We start from the raw sequence: 21,237 nt of genomic DNA on the forward strand, positions 1-21,237 counted from the left end.
ATACATAAAAACTGAGGTATAATCTAATGGGGCATATAGAGTTGTAGACCAAGATAGATGGGGTATTAGCATACATGTTAATGATTGCTTCATTAAGAAGTATCGTCCTTGAAGATGGATACAGTTTTGATCTAGAAGATTATGAGTATAACCCTTCTACATCAAAGGGGGCAAGAATAAGTAAAATGATGAAATAGCCTCAAAAGGCAATGCCATGTATTCTTCCATATACGAATGAATAAAAGGCAAGTTCTCAAACATTTTCAAGCATATCAATCTTATTGCCGAACATTGTCAAGCATCAGTTATGATTATCGCTATCATCAAACGTCAAAATGATATTATCGCGAAAATTGATATTCAAGACACTATCGTAAATACTATCATTGACATGGTGATATATGCTATTTATTGATTCATCAAAACCACACAAGTCAAAACCACACAAGTCTCATGACAGCGATGGCGATCTATCATTTATGACAGAAATGGAATAAGCCTAAAAGGCTAACCAATCACAAGATTCATTACTCTGGATAAAGTATTTAAAATCATGCGGGCAGGAGTGAGAAGCCAGTGGCCCTAAAAAGTCCGTATAGGCCATCACATGCTTAGACCCATGCGGGCAACGGATGAAGCTAATCACTACTAAAAGTCATAAATGACCAAGTGTAGAAGGTGGCTAATCACGCGTGAGAACAATGCCGTCTGTATAGCTCCTGACAGCGTCACGAGGGAATGTGAGAGTAAATGTCCTCCTGTGAATGGGTCCGACCTTACAGATGAAGAAAAAGCGGGTTGCAGTGTGCATTCTTTGGCCATTGTCCATAGATAGGCCAATCATGTGCAAGACCCCCCAAATTTATAGCTTGATTTCAGCAGTAACTCATGAAGATAGGGTCTTTAAAACAAAAATACCCCTTCATTGATGGACTGGCGACCTTGGATTTGGTACCTTAAGGTAGCCTTGCCCATGCTGTGAACTCTAGAGAGTTACTGCGGCCAGCCTTTTGCATAAATCCCACTGAGTTCATGGCCTCGATAGCTTCACTAGGTCGCTCTGATGGATCGCGGTTTGTGAAGTCCTTTGCTGTGATAAGTCTAGTGAACTTTAAGGAGTTATAGAGACCATTCACGTGAGACCTGACTCCAACTACTTATGAGTCTAAAAAACTATGGTTGCTCCACTAATTAAGAGCTTAAACTATGTGTAAGACTAACCTCAAAATCAGAATTGGCCCCGCCTATTAAAATAAATACCACATAGGGGATATGTTGCACTAACAATTACGATAGATTGTTGATATATTACATAATAAATTAAAGCATGAATATACGAATTAACAGTGGAAATATTGTATCAATATGTGCTCAAAATTAATGATAGCATTTCTGAAAACATATCTGTTTCAAACAAAACATTGGAATTTATTTACAAATATTACAAAGCAAAAGAACTTACATGCAAAAGCCAAATTTCTATAACTCCTCTAGCATGCTTAATGCTGTGATATATCTTTGTAAATCTTCTTTCAATTGAGCCTACGCTATAGCTTGGGTATGTTCAGCTTCAAGAATGATTTTGGTCTGATTTGGAACATTAGCCAGTTCTTACTCCATAGAGGTAGCCACTTCTTTATTTTTCATCTGCTCAGTTCTTTCAATCTCAGCAATATGAGCATGGACTTCAATTTCTTCTTTAATCTTACAAATATTTAATTCCTCTTCTTAATTCTTCACTTGAAGTAAAGCTATCTCTTTCTGAAGAAAAGCGATATGATTTTCAATGATCACCCTATTCTTATCAGAGGCTTTCAGTCTGTCATGAAGAGATTAACGCTTAGTATCATAACTAGATATTAGGTCGTCAGTTTGAGAAATCTTCGCCTTGAGGGATTTTAGTTCTCTTTGACGATCCAAAATCTCTGGAGCAATAACTATACACCATGCTGATTCCAAATTATTAATGGAGTTATAGAATTGCAACAGGGAATCATGCAGAGGAAGAACGTTGATATGAGCCAACCTTCCTGAATGTTCAAGAACAGCTAAGGCACTGTCCAAAAAGGGCCATTGTGCAGGATCTTTAAAGGTGCTCACAATGACAGAAATGGCGTTTGTGAAGAATATGAGCATAAGAGGAGAAACTTTCTCCAGAGAAATTCTTTCAGAAATCGTGGCTACAGAATTAAAGCCTGCAGATCTGCTCGAAGATGGCACAATTGTAGCTAAAAAGGAAAAGAATGACATAATTAGAAATGTTAAAGTTGAATATATAAGAACTGTGAGAATAAAAAAATGTACCCTCTTTGGGGGCAATCAAAGAAGTGGCTGGAATAGAAGATATTCCTGCCTCAGAAGATACGAGTATGTCTGTAGATGCAACTACAACATTGAGACAGTTCACGAACCTGAGTACTTGAATCCAAGGTTGTTGGAGTCGAAATGTCAATAAGATTAGAGAAGAATTCTAAACTCCGAGCTACCAGTTGGATGGGAGGGATTTCTCAACATAGACAAGGATATCAGCAATTACAGTAACAACTGGTGGAGCTTGTATGATATTCTATCTCACCTATACGCTCTGAGGAGAAAATACATTTTCCACTTCTGCTCTAGTATCTGATAAGGGAATTTCTGCTTCTCTAGATGACGAAACCTCCGCTATAGTTGGGAGGGAGGTATGACCCTGTGCAATTGCATCGATAGCTTCCACAATATAATGGAAATATGAAGCATCGAAAGAAATGAAAATGTTTGCACCTAGGGAACAACTGGAGCCTTTGTAATCAAGTTCTTCTTCTTCTAGAGAAGTAGCTCTAACCGGAGAAGAGGCAACTGGATGATCCGACTGAATTTTGATGGGAGGAACATCAACCCTGACTTCACCTTCCTCGTCGATATCCACTTCAATGTCCTCTACTTGGTTATCATCTATTAAAGTGTTCCCTTCATTAGTCAAGCTAGTGGAAGAAGATGTTTCACTAATTAAAGTATCTACAGAGTAATTTGATGAACTATCCTCTTCAGAAATTCTTTGTTTTCCCTTGTAAACAATCTTTATGGGTAGAAGACGAACACCTCAAGAAGGACAAGGATTTTGTTGTGCTAAGAGCTCTGGAGATAAAGATTTGGCTCATGAGTGAGTCATGGGAGAAGCTGTAGCAACAATCTGACCTGCAGCATGAGAGACCACAGTTGGGGTTTGATCTGTAATGGCAGGAGCCACGGCTGTAGTTTGACCCTCTGCTTCACAAGTGGGAGAAGAAAGAATGGCGCCGGGGGTCTCAGATTCATTAACGAGTGTGGTTTGTCTTTCTGCTCACTTGATGAGATCCAAAGGGGATCTAAAGGCAATCCACCCTTCTAATGTGTTGGGCGGCTTTATCTACCTAATGGGTTCTTTTGTAGAAATCTTTCGACAAAGCTACCCTGGAGTTGCAGCATGATCTCTTTCGCCAAGATATCTTATCCCCTGTTCCGGTCTGTAATTCCTTAGTCTGGGAGGAGGAATCCAAATGGGATGGTCGACAGGAAAACAATTACACACCAAGTAATAGTGGTGTGACCACTGGTGCATCCAAGCGTATGAAGCTTGTACTTGATAATTGAATTTGGGAAGGATGAAGTGGGAACTGAAGTTTCTAGCCAAGAGCTGTTTCCATATCAAGGCCCAGTTATATGAACCGACCCCATAGATCCACATTATATGGGTGACTTCTTCTCCTGCTTGGGGCATCGTTTGGTCGTAACCAAATTGTCTCCCAAACTACTAAGATAGTTGGGCTTCCTCCAAAATTCCACTTCTCGAAGGGGTAGATTGCAAGATCGAATGCAGATTAGGAAAGTTCTTTCAATGGGCTTCAAATCACTATTGTCTTCGACCTCCATGTCTTCAGCTTGATGAGTCAGATTGATGAGGAAAAAGTCAATAGATTCCATGTTCTCGATTTTATTAATGATCCATTTGTATGCTTTCTTCACCATCTTCCGCTTGAGATAATAGAACAAGGGGGACGCTTGGGATTGACGTAAGCCTTTTCGAGATCATTATATGTCCATGGAAAGTATATTCCTAACCAACCCAAAAAATAGTGCCATGGGGTGAATGAAGATGTAGCTCCAATTGCCGGGCTTGAGCAATGCGCTGTGATGTTTCCAAAAGCTCTGTACAAAGAGCATAAGACGGGGGGAGCTAGAGAATATTCTTCTTGCCTTCCACCATGGCTCTTGCAACTACAAATAAAGTTAGGTGAATGGAATCCCACCATTTCAAACTAGGCAAAACGACTAGACTCGCCCAATACGCTAGGAAAGCAGCCAATTCAGTTTCAGGGGTAAAAGTGGTCGGGCCTCTTATTCTTCAGCGGGTGGATTCCAGCTTTGGAGAATGACTGCCAGAAAGCCTGAGGAGAAGAAGAAAAGTATAAGAAAACACATATATGTATGTAGGAGGAAGAGAAGACAGGAAAGGGGAAGGGATATTAAAATTATATAACACAAGTATCTCGAGAAGTGTGCAAGCCATTGGAGTGGAGATATTTTGTGTACATCAGGAAAGTGTGACATCTCGCTAAAAAGCTCAATAGTAGATGTAGAAATGTGTGGCACTCTTCCGAGAGCAAGATAAGAAAACTCTGCATTGTAGGAATATACTCATTAAGGAACGAACCAGTGATGGGAAGGCCGATGAAGATCCCATAAAGTGATGCTCACTTCACCAATCGGTAGATGGAAGGAGTTTGTAGCGGAAGGCCAATGCTTCAAAAATCCTTAATAAATTGGGGTATCTTTGTGAAAGAAATCAGAGGTGGCTTCTATAATTACATATATGTTCATCGCAATAAGGACTTCTTTGTATTTTTAAAGGATGGCCCTGACCCATGAGCTGTAAAATTGACGTTGAGATAAGAGAGCACTTGTCTTGAATTCATCTTTTCCCCACATAGAGTCACGTTCGCAAAAGCAATGTTGGACTGTTTCGAAGTAAAGAGTAGGGTACAGAGTGTGGGGATTATAGCATGGAGTGAGGAAGCGCATGTGTGATATTTGCCCAGTCTTCTGTACTAGACATTTTTCTGTGAGGTAACCTTCTAAGATTTTCGGTTCTTTTATAACACAGTTCGCTATGTATAAAAGCCAGTTTTGCGTCATGTGATCGAATGGCTCCCTCTAAATCATGGAGAGATGACGTTGAAGATTTAGGGGAATGATGATAGTTTCAACCTTGTAAGGATTCTTGAATTTGATCATGTCTACTTGGAATTTGATCATGTCCCAGACATTCTCTTGTTATGATCTCTTATCTTATCATGTAGAATTTTGTCTTTACTTTTCTGCTTCTTACTCTTTGAAATGGAGGGAGGAGGGGAAGATTCGGTGAGAGCAGGGCAAGAGTCATCAGTTTGATAGTTGGTAGCAGATTTCAGCCAGTTTTCCTAGTTAGATTTGTGAGCCTTTGTTAGTTGTCCTTTTAGTTCTCTCATTATTACAGCATGATGGATGTGATCGGGAAGATGTTGGATTTGATCATCAAAGTTGATGATCGGTGGATTTGGTATCTTAAAGAGAGAAGAATAATCTTCGGTAGATTAGGCCTTTTCTGAGGATGGTCTTCTGACGGTTGAGGATTTGAGGATTTGGCAGTATGTTTATCAGGAGAGACATATGGTCTTTTAGAATGAGCCATTGGAAGAATAGGAAAGATCCAGCAAATATTAAGCACTTGGAGAATTTCAGGCCACAAGTTCAGTTGTGCGCAAGATCAATTATGCACAAATTTAGTTGTACGCAAAGAACCGTTGTGCGCAAGAACTTGTTGTGCATGGGTGAGCGTTGTCTGGAAGAAGTTAGCACATAGAGAGGATCAGATGAGAATTCCAAATGAGTAGAATGGGACCAAGGTCAGCTTATATAGAACTCCTAGTTCCCCATTTTCTAAATATAATTCAATTTTTCATTTTCATGTTCGAGTTTAACATAAGCGGATGGTCGTAGTGGGTTTGAGGCTGATCCATCAATCCTTCGCCTGCGCAGAACATAGGCCTTATTGTATCATTTCTTAATCCTGGAACTCTCGATCTTTTGCCTGATCAAGGCATTGAGATCATTAGGGTTTGCTTGGATTAAAATTTGTATCAAACCGCATATGCTTTGCTTAAATGTGGTTCCATTAGTTTGTGATCTCGATCATTCTAGACTCTTGGGAAATATCATATGATTTTCTATTTTCTAATGGTGAATACTCGATTTCTTTGAGATACAGACCCGAATGACCTACTGCATGTTCATCGCACACAAAATGTCATAGCGTACTACCTAACAATTTCAGGACCATAATTTATACATGAAATTTAAGTTCGAAATTGCTACATTTATCCAAATTCTCAGATCTAGTCTCCATATGCCTAGTCTAGTTTTGAAAACTTACCCAAAATTCTATTGTTTCACCTTTAATCAATTCTAAGTACGGAAATTTATGAGAAGTGTTACTCCTAACTAAAGATAAGTATTCTGGAATTTAAACTACAATTCTTAGTACGATCTTTTAATTTTATGGAGAGGTTAATGTTGACCTAATATTCAATATGGTGGGTAGGGAAATTCCCATGATGCTTAAGTTCATTTCGCTCTCTGAGAGTTGTGATTATGTTATTTCAACGTAGGAAAATCATGGGAACAGTTTAGATCTTAGATCCCCACAAACGTTCATTGGAGGTCTAATTCAAGGAATGTTCTTTTTGATCTAATGTATGCCACAGTGGTTTGTTCATTCTCATATGGTATCTAAATTTAGTTTCTAATATTCAAATAACTAAGTCTAGAAGTTTCAAAGGAGCTAAAAATTTTGCATCCCTATGTTCAAAATTTTCCCTAATTCTAAGGGAGTTCTAAATAAATTCAAATGACTTCTCCAATAATTTCCTAACGGGACTTAGTGTTTGGTTTCTGAGTTCAGATAGTTAATAGTTCATAATGGGAATCTAAATTGAATTTCTACGTTCAAACAACTAAATTTGAACTTTCCTACGGGGCCTAAAATTTTGCGTCTCTATGTTCACAATTCTCATAATTCCTATGTAATTCCAACCAAGTTTGAATGGCTAACCTAATGATTTCAAGGGAGCCTACGTTTGGTTATCTACATTCTCAGACTTTCCAAATTGTAAGGGAATTCCACATACCTCCAAATGGTTAAATAATTTCAAATGAGACCTAAGTTTTAGGTTTCAACATTCTCAAAATTTTCTTAAGTCTAGGGGAGATTCACCTAAGTTCCAACGTCTAATTCCAACATCCTAACTTAAGGCATTTAGGGTTGGTATAAGATTGTTTCCCAAAGGCAAGGCTTGTCTAAACCCTCTCTCTGATACCATCTTGTAACACCCTGGTTCTCAAAACCCAAGGATAGTTACTCCTCATCAAGAATCCGAGTATTACGTTATAAGGTGGAACATCATACATCCAATTAATGGTATATTTCTAAGCATGAAGTAAAGCAATCACTACATAAGCCAGGGATATCAAGAGTAATAAAAGAAAGTTTAATACATGTAAATGGGAGCAAAATGAAATCCCATAACAGGGGAAATATTTTTACAACTCAAAGAAAATAAATAGTGTGAAATATGAAAGTAAGGAAATCCTAAAATATTTGTTAAGATCCAATGGCTTAACAACATTCACATAGAACTCTTCCTCGCCAAACTCCACCTCAACCGTTCCCGGAATACCGTCATAGGGGTCTCCACCTGTTCATCAACCCTGCATCTATTTGGTGCAACCGCACAATTGGGTGAGTGAAAACTCAGTAGGAATTTCCTGCAAGGATTCATGCATGTCATGTCATTCCAAAACAGTTTAAGCCGGACAAAATCAATCATATTGAATGTATGCTCAAATCATAGATCTGGGGATGCACATCTAGCTATTAAAATAAAGGGTCACCCAAGGCGAACTAATCACCCGAAAAAATACTCATAGGTACACCCAAGGAGAACCAGTCACCTGGAAAAGACCCTGCAGGTGAGTGCACCCAAGGATATCTCTTGAAAAAATACATGGGGTACGCCCGGGGAGTGTCTAATCCTGAAAAAGCCTCATGTAAAGAAAGAACGTCCAAAGTGGCACAAATGTACATGCTCTGTGAGTTTAATTGAAGTGTTGGAACTTTCAGTAAATCAAACAGAGTGTAGCTTACATTGAGCACTCAGAAAAGCTCATATGTCATGCGTGAATGTTATGCATCATGATACTCATGGATACTTCATAGGGTTAACAAGCATGCTTTCATAAACATGTCCAAAGCTCACTGTTTTTTAATTAGAATATGAATCATCCACACATGAGTTCAATATCAATCCATTTCCTATCTCGAGGTCTAAAGGAGGTCCACAAATATAGCATTTCAAGCATGTTAAATTAATAACAAATTTGTCCCACATTTCTCATGGAAGATAACACTCCGCATATAACCTTAATTTGTAAAATAGGATAAAAGGAAATGTCCTAACCCTTGTCATTACTAGTAGGACTATGTTCAAAATCTAGTCATTACTAAAATATCATAGAGCATATAAAGCTAAATTCATAGTTATCAATTGTGGGGCTTGGATTAATGGAATTTAATGTACTAACTCATGTTCATCACATCCACATGTGAAAACTAAGAGCTAACTTTCTATTGGTGTCATCCTAAAAATTCATTAGAATTAAATTGTAACGAATCTAGTCCACATAAGGAGAAATGGAGTAAGCTATTCATTAGAATTGAAACAGGAATTCTTATATTTAACACATCTAGCAAGAGTATACATGTCCACAAGTAATTTCAAATGTGGTATAATGAATATGCTAATGTTCATATGAGATAGATTTGAGTAACACAATTTAAGACGTTCCCACATGTTTATTCATCTTAATTCAATATTAAAGGAACATAACTACTATTTGCATGATTGTAATGCCTTTATACAACTATATTAGAATTTAATGAAATGATGAAGCCATGTGGGATATCCCTGAGTTGTGGTCTTTACAAGATATGTTCAAGAGTCCTCGTTATCGGGATTGACTGAAGGAAAATATTCTTCAAGGTGAACTGTTGCTATCAGTTCCTGAGCGGGACATTATAAATACATCAGTGGGTCACTTCTGAGTTGACTCGTTTGGGATTCTCAACTAGCAACTAGTTGATTATCGAGTTTAGGGAAACCACCTACTGTAGTAGCAGTTGTTGGGTTCTAGAACTGGTGAGGCTTCTCAAGTTCTCTTGAGGTGGCATCTGCCATCATTTTGAGGGTTATTTTAGATCGGATTGAGTTGAGAAGAATCCAGCCTGTTTTACCTGAGCAGTGATCATTCTGAGTTGCTGAGAGGATTTAGAAGAGGCGCTCTGTTCCGTGCTCATCGAAATCAGGGTTGCGCAACCCTGAGCCAAACTTACTCCCCTGGTAGCATTCAGACTTGACTCAGTAGAACGTTGGGCTGATTTCCAAACTTGTTTGCAGGCATAGCTTAGTTGGAGGCCTAATGCAAGTTTGGCATTAGAGGAGGTGAGATGAGATGGTAAGGGAATCGAGTTTGCAGGTTTAGCAGTTCACCTGAGTGGACTTGCCCGGTGAGTAAGGAAATCTCAAGGCGTTTCTGAGCTGACCAGGAGATGGTTTCAAATTGCCGAGTGAAGTAGGGGCTGTTGAGGTAGAGGAATGTTCCCCCCTCACCCTTTTTCTCTCATTCTTCATCTTAGAAAATGGACGGCCAGATTTGGTTTTGGCCCGACTCTCGTTGGGACTGAGTTAGGTTGCTACTGGAACTCGTTCCAGCGGCCGGGTCCATCTTTCTCTCTCTCTCTCTCTCTCTCTCTCTCTCTCTCTCCCTCTCCCTTTCTCTATCGCTTTCCCCTTTCATTCTTTAGGCACCTTGAAAGGCGCCCTAATTCCTGGCTATTTATAGCCATCCCATTTCTGGAAACGTCCATTGCTAATAGCAGGGGTTAGTGTCTCCTTAACGTGATGATGTTGAGAGAAATCAACCATCAGGGTACTCCCTCACATAAGAAGATATGCAAAGGTCCTTAAAATCATCCCCGATGATCTTTAGATGGGGTGGGCCATCCGATGAACGATTTGGATTATCGAAAGAACCCATGTTTAAGAAGATGGGTTTTACTATCAGTCTAAGGAAGATGACGGATGAAAATGACATTTTTTTATTGAGCGGCTTATCCATAGATCAGGGCCATTTGGGCGGTCCTGATATGCCCTAGAAGTAATGTGGGGTCCATTTCACGGTGCAAGGAAGGCCGTTGATTAAAACTACCACCAAACAGGTGAAAAACCTCACCGCCGCATCAATTTCTCATCCATATCTCATCAGCTGGATATTTTCATTGAAAGCTAATTTGAACGCTCCTGATTAGCTTGAGAGGAGCCTCAAGTCGTCAACGAACAGCCGAGATACATCTTTCCCTAATGAGGAAAGATTCTTTTCGTAATCCGTCGGTTAGGGGCATGTTTTTGGAAACCGTAGGGCTGATGGGGCCCTAGTTGCATGTGTGGATCCCGTCCGACTGTTTCTAATGGTCGGATCTGACATAGGGACGGTGTACATGGCTCTATCTCCTTCGTCAGGGCTTTTCCTTGGCAACATAAGATCGGACGTTGGCCATGCTGTCGTAAGGAGCTTTCAATCCGGGCTGGCAACGTGGTCAGGGTCATTGGGACCCTGGCTATCAGATGAACGATCTGGATTCCCAATTTGTATTTAGATGGTGGCCACAAGCATCGCCAAACGGACGGCTCATTTTGAGCAGCGTCGGGCGGGTGAAAATTTTAAATTTCCTCATTTGTGAATCCCATCGGGTCAAAGCTCCTTTGACCCGATGGCTTGGTCTCGTGCGTAGCGTGTGCACGCTATTGATGTACACGCTTGGCTTAGTCATGGGGTCCACGTGATGATCTGAGTTGATCAACACCGTCCATTCATTTTTGGGAGGTCTGCTAATCACTCTGAATCAGGGCTTTGTATGCTCCAAAGGTGAGGTGGATCACACTAAGTGATTTGAGCATTTTTCAACTGTCGGAGCTGTTCTAATTTACACTAAAGTACAAGTTATTTGGGATTTGTTTAAAGGATAGTTAGTGGCGGGTTCAATGGTCAAATAATTTGATTACGATGGTCAATGCTCGATTTTTATATCGAGCGAAACGAGCCTAATAATTGATGTATTGAGTGATCTATGCCACCAATACCCTGACGATTGTGTTCAATTTGGAGTGCCTATAGTACAAAATTAGGGATTTTAAACTGTGGTGTTAAGTGATCGAATGGTTGGAAGGATAGGTTATCGACAATAGGGTTTTCTAGTTTGACTAGAATTTGTAGCTGGTCATCTGGTTTACTTAGAGTGTTCAGTGTGGATTATAAATCTTAGTCATTGCGACTCGATGATCGGGTGGTTTGATTAGGGGTTTGTTATTGACGATGGGTGGATTGAGGTGTGTGGTCTAAATTATGTGTGTTCTCGCACATGTATTAAGTTATTTACATCTCTATAGTAACACCCGAGTATAGAAAATCCAAAACTTTTATGGCTCCTAAAAAGTTTTTAATGGTTAATATTCATTCAACACTGTTTCTTGTAATGTGTTCCACTTGAGATTGGGATATACCTCATCTTTATCACATGCTATAAAATGATCTAGAAAAATAGATGGACAGCATGAATGAAATATATACATCATGGTGGGGCCCACAGAGCACCGACCACCAAGCATTGGCTTGTGGCAGGGGAGTAGCCAATCCGTTTCCTTCAGATCTCTATCCTTTTCCTTCCCTTCCTCTCTCAGAGAAACCCACCTTGCCAAGCACCTCTATGCGACTATGCCATCCTCCTTGTATCTGGCTTCTACCAAGCTTATTACCTTCTATGCCAAACTTAGTGATGTCCGCCACAGCTGCCTTTCATTCAATCAAATTCTCAAATAGAATAACTTTCTTGTATGAAAACGACTCGATGATCGGCGGGTTTGATGATTAGGGGTTTGTTATTGACGATGGGTGGATTAAGGTGTGTGGTCTAAATTACGTGTGTTCTCGCACATGTATAAAGTTATTTAGATCTCTATAGTAACGCTTGAGTATAGAAAATCCGGGGTGTTAAAGGTGCTCAGTGGAATCCACTATGATGTATGTGTTTCATCCATTCCGTTCATCCATTTTTACAAATCATTTTAGGGATTGATCCCAAAAAATGAGAGGTACATAAATCTCAGGTGGACCGTACCACAGGAAATAGTAGTGATTTGATATCCACCATTAAAATCCTCCTAAGGCCCACTATACTATTTATTTGACATCTAATCTATTGAATAGGTCATACAAACCCAGATGAAGGAAAAAACAAAGATCAGCTTTATCCAAAACTTTTATGGCTCCCAAAAAGTTTTTAATGGTTAACGTTCATTCAACACTATTTCTTGTAATGTGTTCCACTTGAGATTGGGATATACCTCATTTTTTATCTCATGCTATAAAATGTTCTAGAAAAATAGATGGACAGCATGAATGAAATATATACATCATGGTGGGGCCCACAGAGCACTGACCACCCACCATTGGCTTGTGACAGGGGAGTAGCCAATCCGTTCCCTTCAGATCTCTATCCTCTTCTTTCCCTTCCTCTCTTAGAGAAACTCACCTTGCCAAGCACCTCTTTGGGACTATGCCTTCCTCCTTGTATCTAGCTTCTACCAAGCTTATTACCTTTTATGCCAAACTTGGTGATGTCCGCCACAACTGCCTTTCGTTCATCAAATTCTCAAATAGAATATCTTTGCCTGAAAGTTGATCATCGCCGGATGTTTTTGGCTAGATTATATATATATATATATATATATATATATATATATATATATATATATATATATATATATATATATATATATATAAAACTTTTCCCATGGTTTTGAAAGCTAGTAAGGATTTGGAATATTAGAGGAAAGTACACTATTTGGTTTTTAAATTGGGCTTAGGATCTGATTTCTTTGTGGCTGCTGCTTTGATTCATTTGTATGAGATATTTGGACACGTGGTTGATGCCCGATGGGTTTTTCACGAGATGTTGGTGAGAGATTTGGGGTATGTAAATGTAATAATTTCAGGATATTATCATAATGGTGAGGCAATTTAGGTATTTAATTGGGTGCAAGTGAATCTTTAAGAAGAAACATGATAAGTACAAGACCATATTGGTAGCGAATATATATGCTTCAAGAGAAGGTGTAGACTTCACTAAGATATTTACGCGGATGGTAAAGCAAGAATCTATCAGATTTGTATTAGCACTGGTTGCCCAATACAATTTCGAATTGGAATAGATGAATATGAAAACTACTTTCTCGTATGGAGAATTGGAAGAATATATTTATATGAAACAACTAGAAGGTTTCGAAATAAAGGAGTAAAGAACAAACCTTGCATGTTGAAGATGTCATTATAAGGCTTGAAACAGTCACATACATAGTGGTATATATAAAAAATTTGATTCTTTCATAATGAGTTAGAGGTTTACCAAGAGTGATTATGACTATTGTGTCTATTAAAAGACACTGAGTAATAAGAAGTTCATTATCTTAATATCGTATATTGATGATATGCTTATCACCAGTCATAACATGTCTGAGATCAACATACTGAAGACTCAATTATCAAAGACATTTGATATGAAAGGTTTGGAGGCTACAAAAAGGGTTTTCGGCATTCACACACATAAGTATAGGAAGAGGAGCAGACTGTGTTTATCTTAGGCAGAATACCCTGAGAAGGTATTGATAAAGTATGTGATGGATAAGGCAAAGTAGGTCAACATTCCTCACACGGCTCATTTTAAGCTATCTTCTGAGCAGTATCATAAAACAGATGAAGAAAAACATTGTATCTCTTGTGTGCCTTATTTGAGTGCAGTTGATAGATTTATATATGCCATGATATATATAAGACTAGACATTTCACATGCGGTGGGTGTTGTTAGCAGATACATGTCGAACCCGGGCAAGCGACGTTAAGAGGCAGTGAAATAACTACTTCAATATATTTAATATAGGCAGGACTACGTCTTAACATTTGAAAAATAATGGGCCAAGTTGTAGACTATGGATTTCGATTATGCAGGCAGTATGGATAATAGAGGGTCAACATCTGGTTACTATTTGTATTAGCGGGTCAGGTGATCAGTTGGATACCAAAGCTTCAGTTTGTGGTGGCTCTTTCCACAACCGAAGCTGAGTATATGACAGTGACAGATGCATTAAAAGAAGATGTTTGGTTGATGGGGATGATAAATCAGTTGGGGCTTCAACGGGAGATTGTGCCAGTTAATTTTAAAAGTAAAAGGGTGATTAATTTGGCTAAAAACTTTGTTTATTACTCATGTACAAAACATATTGATGTGTGTTATCATTTTATCCGACAAGTGCTTGAGGAAGGAGGCGTGACTCTGGAGAAGATTAATACAAGTGTGAATCCGGTTGACATTCTTACAAAAAAATTTCCCACAGAAAAGTTTAAGTTATGTGTAGCTTCTCTAGGCTTGGCGAAGGCATAAATGGAAGACGACGAAGAGATGAAGGAGTTATTATGGAAGGTGGAATTAGAGGTGAGAATTGATAAAGGGCTATGATGAATGAAAATTTAAGACATGGTGGAGATTGTTATTGATGTCTTAAATCTTTCAGTAATAGGGGTCTGCTAATGCCATTAATAGACCACTCGATGGCATCGAGCAATGTTGATGCCATCGATAAATGCTCAATTATATCAAGAAAATCTAAAAAATTTAATGTTGGTTGCTGTAATGTTTTGGCGTTGTTGTTATATGGCATTGAAGGAGTTCGATGCCATTGACAGATCCTTGATGGGTGGTTGATGCCATCGAAGGTCCCATAAAAAAATGTGCACAGAATTGCATAAGTGCGTAAGTTGATTCCTATTCCGATTTTAACATTGTATATATCACGTGTAATTGGGATTTGGGAGAGAGACATGTGTATTAAAGCTTTTTAAATCAATCTTATAGGTTTAAGGGTATATATAGGGCTTGTGAAAAGAGATTTGATGTTTGTTCAAATCGGTAGACTACTATCTCTTATAATTTTTTTTATAGTGCATTATTTGTCACTTATTGCCATTGTTTTTTTTTTCCACGAGAGTTTTACACAAAATTCAAATTGTTCTTGTTTAGGCTTGGTCGTGTGATTATGTGTGCGTTGCTCGATTCATCTCTAGGTGTAAATAAGCCTTCACAAGCTTGTATTAACTGAGCTTATATTATTTTCTAGGTTTACGAAAGATGTATGGTCTTGGCTTGTTAGGTATCTGGATCTTGTCACATTAGAAATATAAGTAATTTCTAATTTTATATCTATCACACACACACACACATACCCATTTGAGCACCAGTCAAGAGAAAAGTCCAAATATTTCATGGTTGGGATCTTTCCATCAGATTTTTTTTCTGTGTATCATAATATCAATCATTGGATCAATGAAAATGGCCTACTTTGGTAAGAAATGGCCATTGGAACATAATCCACATAATGATCATGGATCCACAATTCTTCATTTTTAAACTGGAGGAGTGGACAACGAACAACAGTTATATTATTCCTTAATCTGTAATGCAAGTGCCATGTCTTTTGGATGGTCTGCTATCTTTCACCGATATGAGCAAATCCACACCCCTTTCTCTCATTCAACCCATTTCCATTAGGTAGTTTCTTCATCGATGCTTACAAGTTAGTCATACTAAACCACAACTCATCATATCTTACACCATGTAAGATCTTGATAGCCCATCTACTGGGCCTCACTAAAGTTGACCTGCACCCCAAAACATCACATTTAACAATTTATCAAACCAATAAATAGGAGTTAATTGCCTGCTCAATTTGGACTGTTGATCATTTCTTATTTTAATTGTCCATCTCCTATACCAATGATCAGGCGGTTCAGATTGGCCAAGTGGAATCTCTGTCCAGATATATAATCAAAATATAATTCGTTAGTTATTCCCAAACAAAAGATTTTATTTCATAGATTCAGACTTACCATTCTACATAGTAAATACTGAGGCACCAAAAATCACTACTGTAGATTCAAGGGTGTCGAACGATTACATTGAACTTGATCACTGCATTGAGCTTGGGAAGGTCAATGTAGGCAGTCTCTAAGACAGCATAGCCCTTGGCATACCGAAACTAGCCGGTGCCGGACACCACCGAAACCTCCCTCTACTTGAGGTTGGCTCGGTCGGACCCTTGTATCTCCAGTGTGCTCTCATTGTACTTCTCATTCGTAAAGAGGACCGAGAACAATAAGTGGACTTCGGAAGCGTCCAATGCCGAGGTCACATATATACCGCGTGCCCGTCCCACCTCCTTTGATTTACGATCCAGGCCTTCGGTTACAGCATTGTCGGTTGCTATGATAGTTCCAAAGTTGGTTATTGTCGAAGATGTGCGGTTCTGACCAGCTACCGAAAAGGCGGTCGGATTCGGACCTGTCCCCCAATCTTGCATGTAGAACACTATATTGGTCTTCTTGATGCGTTGGACTTCACAGCTTGCCACCATGGGTGTGAGTAATGCCACAATAGTCAATTGCACCAATGTTATGAGGACCATTTGACATGGAATATGTGTGACTGGACTCTTCTTATCTGTTATTTTGGTAAGCTAGTTCATGTTCTGGACATGCATGAGAAGAGATATTTATAAGCAAAGGGTGACTAAGATTGTTTATTATTTTTATTTTTTATTTTTACTGAGATGTAATGCAAGAAACTTAGATTTGTTGCATCTCTGACTTCTGTTTATCTGACATCCATGAGTAGGGTAGGCAATGGGCCTGGTTGGTCCAGCCTTGTAGAGCCAGGGCTTGAGCCCCAAATTTTGCATAAGGGTTGGGCCATTGTCAATGATGAATGGCTCGGTCTGGCCTAGCCTGTTGGTCCGGTTTTATCATTAAGTGGATCACTACTATACAAAAGAATGGATGATTTTGAGGTGAGGGGTCACATTCCATGCGCATGTGTAGTTTAAAATCACTTATTTTCTTATGAGGGTAATGGGCTAATGTAAGGCTGTTAAAAAATTTCCATGATTAGAACCATTGATGTAATAGGCTAATGTAAGGCTGTTAAAAAATTTCTTATATTTGAACTATTTCAAACCTTTGATCTGACAATCCATTTTCTTATGAGGGTAGGGCGGATGCCTATATAGCCTAGTTAGGGCCATGAGGCCCCAGCCCTTTACCACTCCATGCATGAGCTATATTATTTGAATAGTAGCAGGAATTGAGATGAAAACTTTGATACTCTGGCAGAGTGTGATGGATGATATGCCGGTACTTTGATATTACTTAGAAATTGCATATGTGGCATATAGGTTATTCAAATTAAGATTTTCAAATTCAAGATTCTAGTTTAGATGTATCATGAACAAAAAAAAAACATATTATCTAATTATCTGACCATTAGATTTGTAGACATTTACTGGATAGTTAAGAATGAAAACAATCCAATAGTCATAAACATTGTTCGACCATGATATTCAAATTGTGGGTTGTTTGGATACTCTAATGACCGGTTAAGTTAAATAATTAACTAGTTAAGTGAAATTTTTAGTTAATCTTTTAATTAGTAAATACTATTTTAAAAAAATCAATCTCACATACCAAATATCTCTCTTAGTGCTGTATCACATGTAGACGTCCAGTCTTTGGCAACAAAGAAGCAATCAGTTATTTGATTGCTGTACTTGCACCCTATGTTGCTCACTCGGTCTGTCTATCTTCCATGTTAACATGTGTTTATCGAACTGGATGAAAATTTATTAGATGGGTTGTTATTATTATTATTATTATTATTTTGTAAATGATGAAATTACCCTTTTCGAAAATAAGTATTCACTGATCAAAGGTTAGGATTGTTTACTTGATCTTATTTTGGGTAATTCTTTCATCCGAAGTAGGCACATCAAACGAATGGATTGGTTTACAGTGGGCCCTACTTAAAAGAAGTGGTAGTCGTCACATCGGAACCTTTTCCTATGATGTGTCTTACTTGAAAAATTCTTAGGGCCATAGTAGTTTTGGATCAATATTCCGATGTTAGTATTCCCCTTTATGCACGGATTGCCCAAGGAAGGTATCAACGGTCACCCCACTACTTCCTGTGGTGTGGTTCATTTAAGCCTAGGATCTTCTCATTTTTGGGCTTCTACCTTAAAATGATATGAAAAAAATGGATGGAAGGTATGGATTAAAAATAATACATCACACGGTGGCCCTTCAGAGTCTCCATCTATTCCTGGTGAGAGACTCGTCGTAGTACTAGTAGTACCCAATAGGTAGGGAGGATGGTCCCGGAAGGGGATGACGTGTATGTTTCATTATACATGCAGTGTGTGTGCTAATGTACGAGAGACTGGTCGTAGTACTAGTAGTACCCAATAGGTAGAGAGGGATGGTCCTGGCTGGGGATGACGTGTTTGTTTCATTATACATGCAGTGTGCATGCCAATATGACATGATTGAACAAACCAAAAAAAAGCTTATTTGCAGCTGTGATAAATGCCTAAATTATTTAATTCAAAGGGCGTTGGGTACAACACATCCATGGTATATGTGAAGGTTTGCTAACCACATGGCTGCCCCTCCGCACTATACATGCAGTGCGCGTGCCAATGTGACATGATTAAACAAATATAGAAACTTATTTGCAGTTGTGACAAAATATGCTTAAATTTTCCAATTTAAAGGGAGTTGGTACGACAATCCATGGTATACGTGAAGGATTACCAACCACATGGCTACCCCTCTACACTATACATGCAGCGTGCGTGCCAATGTGACATAATGGAACAAATACAAAAGCTTATTTGCAATTGTAGCAAAACATGTATAAATTGTCCGATTCAAAGGGAGTTGGGTACGACACATCCATGGTATACGTGAAGGATTTCCAACCACATAGCTGCCCCTCTGCACTATACATGTAGCCCGTGTGTCAATGTGACATGATCGAACAAATAGAAAAGCTTATTTGTTGTTGTAACAACCCATGCCTAAATTGTCCGATTCAAAGGGAGTTGGGTACGACACATCCATGGTATACGTGAAGGATTGCTAACCACATGGTTGCTCCTCTGTACTATACATGCAACGCCTGTGCTAATGTGACATGATTGGGCAAATATAAAAGCTTATTTGCAGTTGTAACAAAACATGCCTAAATTGTCCGATTGGAAGGGAGTTGGGTACAACACATCCATGGTATACATGAAGGAATGCAAACCACATATTTGCCCCTCTGCACAATACATGTAGCGCGCGTGCCAATGTGACATGATTGAATAAATTCAAAAGTTTATTTGCAGTTGTAACAACCCATGCTTAAATTGTCTGATTCAAAGGGAGTTGGGTACGACACATCCATGGTATACGTCAAGGATTACCCACTACATGGCTGCCCCTCTGCACTATACATGCAGTGCGCATGCCTGTTGAGTCATAAAATTGATTAGAAGAAGAAAGACGATTCCCGAAAAGAAGATAGATATTTCCCCAGCATGAGTTATGCGGTGCACAATAGGAGGTAAAGGGAGAAAAGTGTTGTGTGGCGCACAATGGGAGTTGATAAGAGTATGGTTGTGCAGCGCACAACTGGTGTAATTGCACAACTGGTATGAGCACACAAAGGGGTCAGCGTACAAAAGTGAGGTGATGGCACGTGCGAAAGGCTATATATACCCCACTAACCCCCATAGATGATTCATTAGAATAATACCAGAGCAGCAGAGAGCGACGAAGACTTTAGAAGAATCCAGGTCCGGGCAATACCTGTTGTGCAACGCACAACTAGAGGCCCGCACAACTTGTGGCCTGCACAACCCGTCTGTAGCTCACAACCCCTGGTCCACACAATCATTGTCCTGCTTAACAATCATGTGCGCGATGGGTCTTTTATGTGTGCACAATGGGTCCAATATATGGATAGTCAGCTTGAGTAATGATTATTCAGTTGTGAAGGAATTGAAAGAGATCTTGATCTGGGTTAAAAGATCAAAACATCTTCTCAGAAGCTTGGAATCGATCAAAATGGAAATCATTCCAGCACCACAATATTCAATATTCTTAAATAAAGATCACAATGTGATCTGAATTGTTGCAGAAATTAACATCGAACATTTGATATTTGTGTTGAATTATGTAAATGCTTTTCTTTGGAATCAAAGGTGATAAATGATGTAAACGGATTCAGATTAAATAAATATTATGATTGTTCTCTCCATTCTTCCTTTGTTGATTGTTGGGTAAAATAAATTCCTCCAAATCGAATGCATTTATTTCTTGTTGAAACAAAATGACGACTCTGCTGGTGACTCGATGTTATTGGTCCCATAAATCCACCCTCATCCAAAGGAAAGCAATATATATTGGCAGCAATAGATTATTTTTCCAAATGAACGAAAACAATTCCATTGCGAAATGTCAAAGAAAGAAACATCGTCAATTTCATCTGACACGCGATAATATACCGCCATGGCATCCCGAAGTGAATTGTCACTGACAATGGTACTCCTTTCAAGAATAGGTGTATGAAAAAACTATGTCAGAAATTCAGTATTCACCACTCGTTTTCGATATCTTACTATCCACTGGCTAATGGATTAGCAGAGACATTCAACAAGACGATTGTGAAAATACTGAAGAAGACAGTGACTAGAAATAATCGTGACTGGGACAAAAAGTTGCAAGAGGCTCCGTGGGCTTATAGGACTACACATCGAATGGCAATGAAAGTTACGCCGTATTCGTTGATTTATGGCATGGGAGCCATCATCCCGATTGAAACACAAGTCGCATCACTCAGAGTAGTAGTGCATCAGTTAATTACAGACGATGAAAATGCAAGAATATGGCTAGCAGAATTGAATATGCTAGATGAAAAATGACTGGCAGCTCAACAGCAATTGCAATTATATCAAGCAAGAATCTCCGCCGCCTTTGACAAGAAAGTCAAGCATCACTCTTTCAAGAAGGGTGTTATGGTGTTAATGTTAAAGAGACCGATAGTGGTCCCTCACCGAATAGGGGGTAAGTTTGACCCCAAATGGGATGGGCCATACATAATAACCAAGGTATAATCTAATGTGGCATATAGAGTTGTAGACC

At 39.0% G+C, this 21,237-nt stretch overlaps 1 pseudogene; it reads right to left on the bottom strand.

Moving 5' to 3' along the window:
* Positions 1–15,934: 15,934 nt before the first annotated feature.
* Positions 15,935–16,632, bottom strand: LOC131238707 (dirigent protein 2-like; annotated as a pseudogene).
* Between the last annotated feature and the right edge of the window lie 4,605 nt (positions 16,633–21,237).

Source organism: Magnolia sinica, chromosome 3 (assembly GCF_029962835.1).
Source record: "Magnolia sinica isolate HGM2019 chromosome 3, MsV1, whole genome shotgun sequence".
Taxonomy (NCBI): Eukaryota; Viridiplantae; Streptophyta; class Magnoliopsida; order Magnoliales; family Magnoliaceae; genus Magnolia; species Magnolia sinica.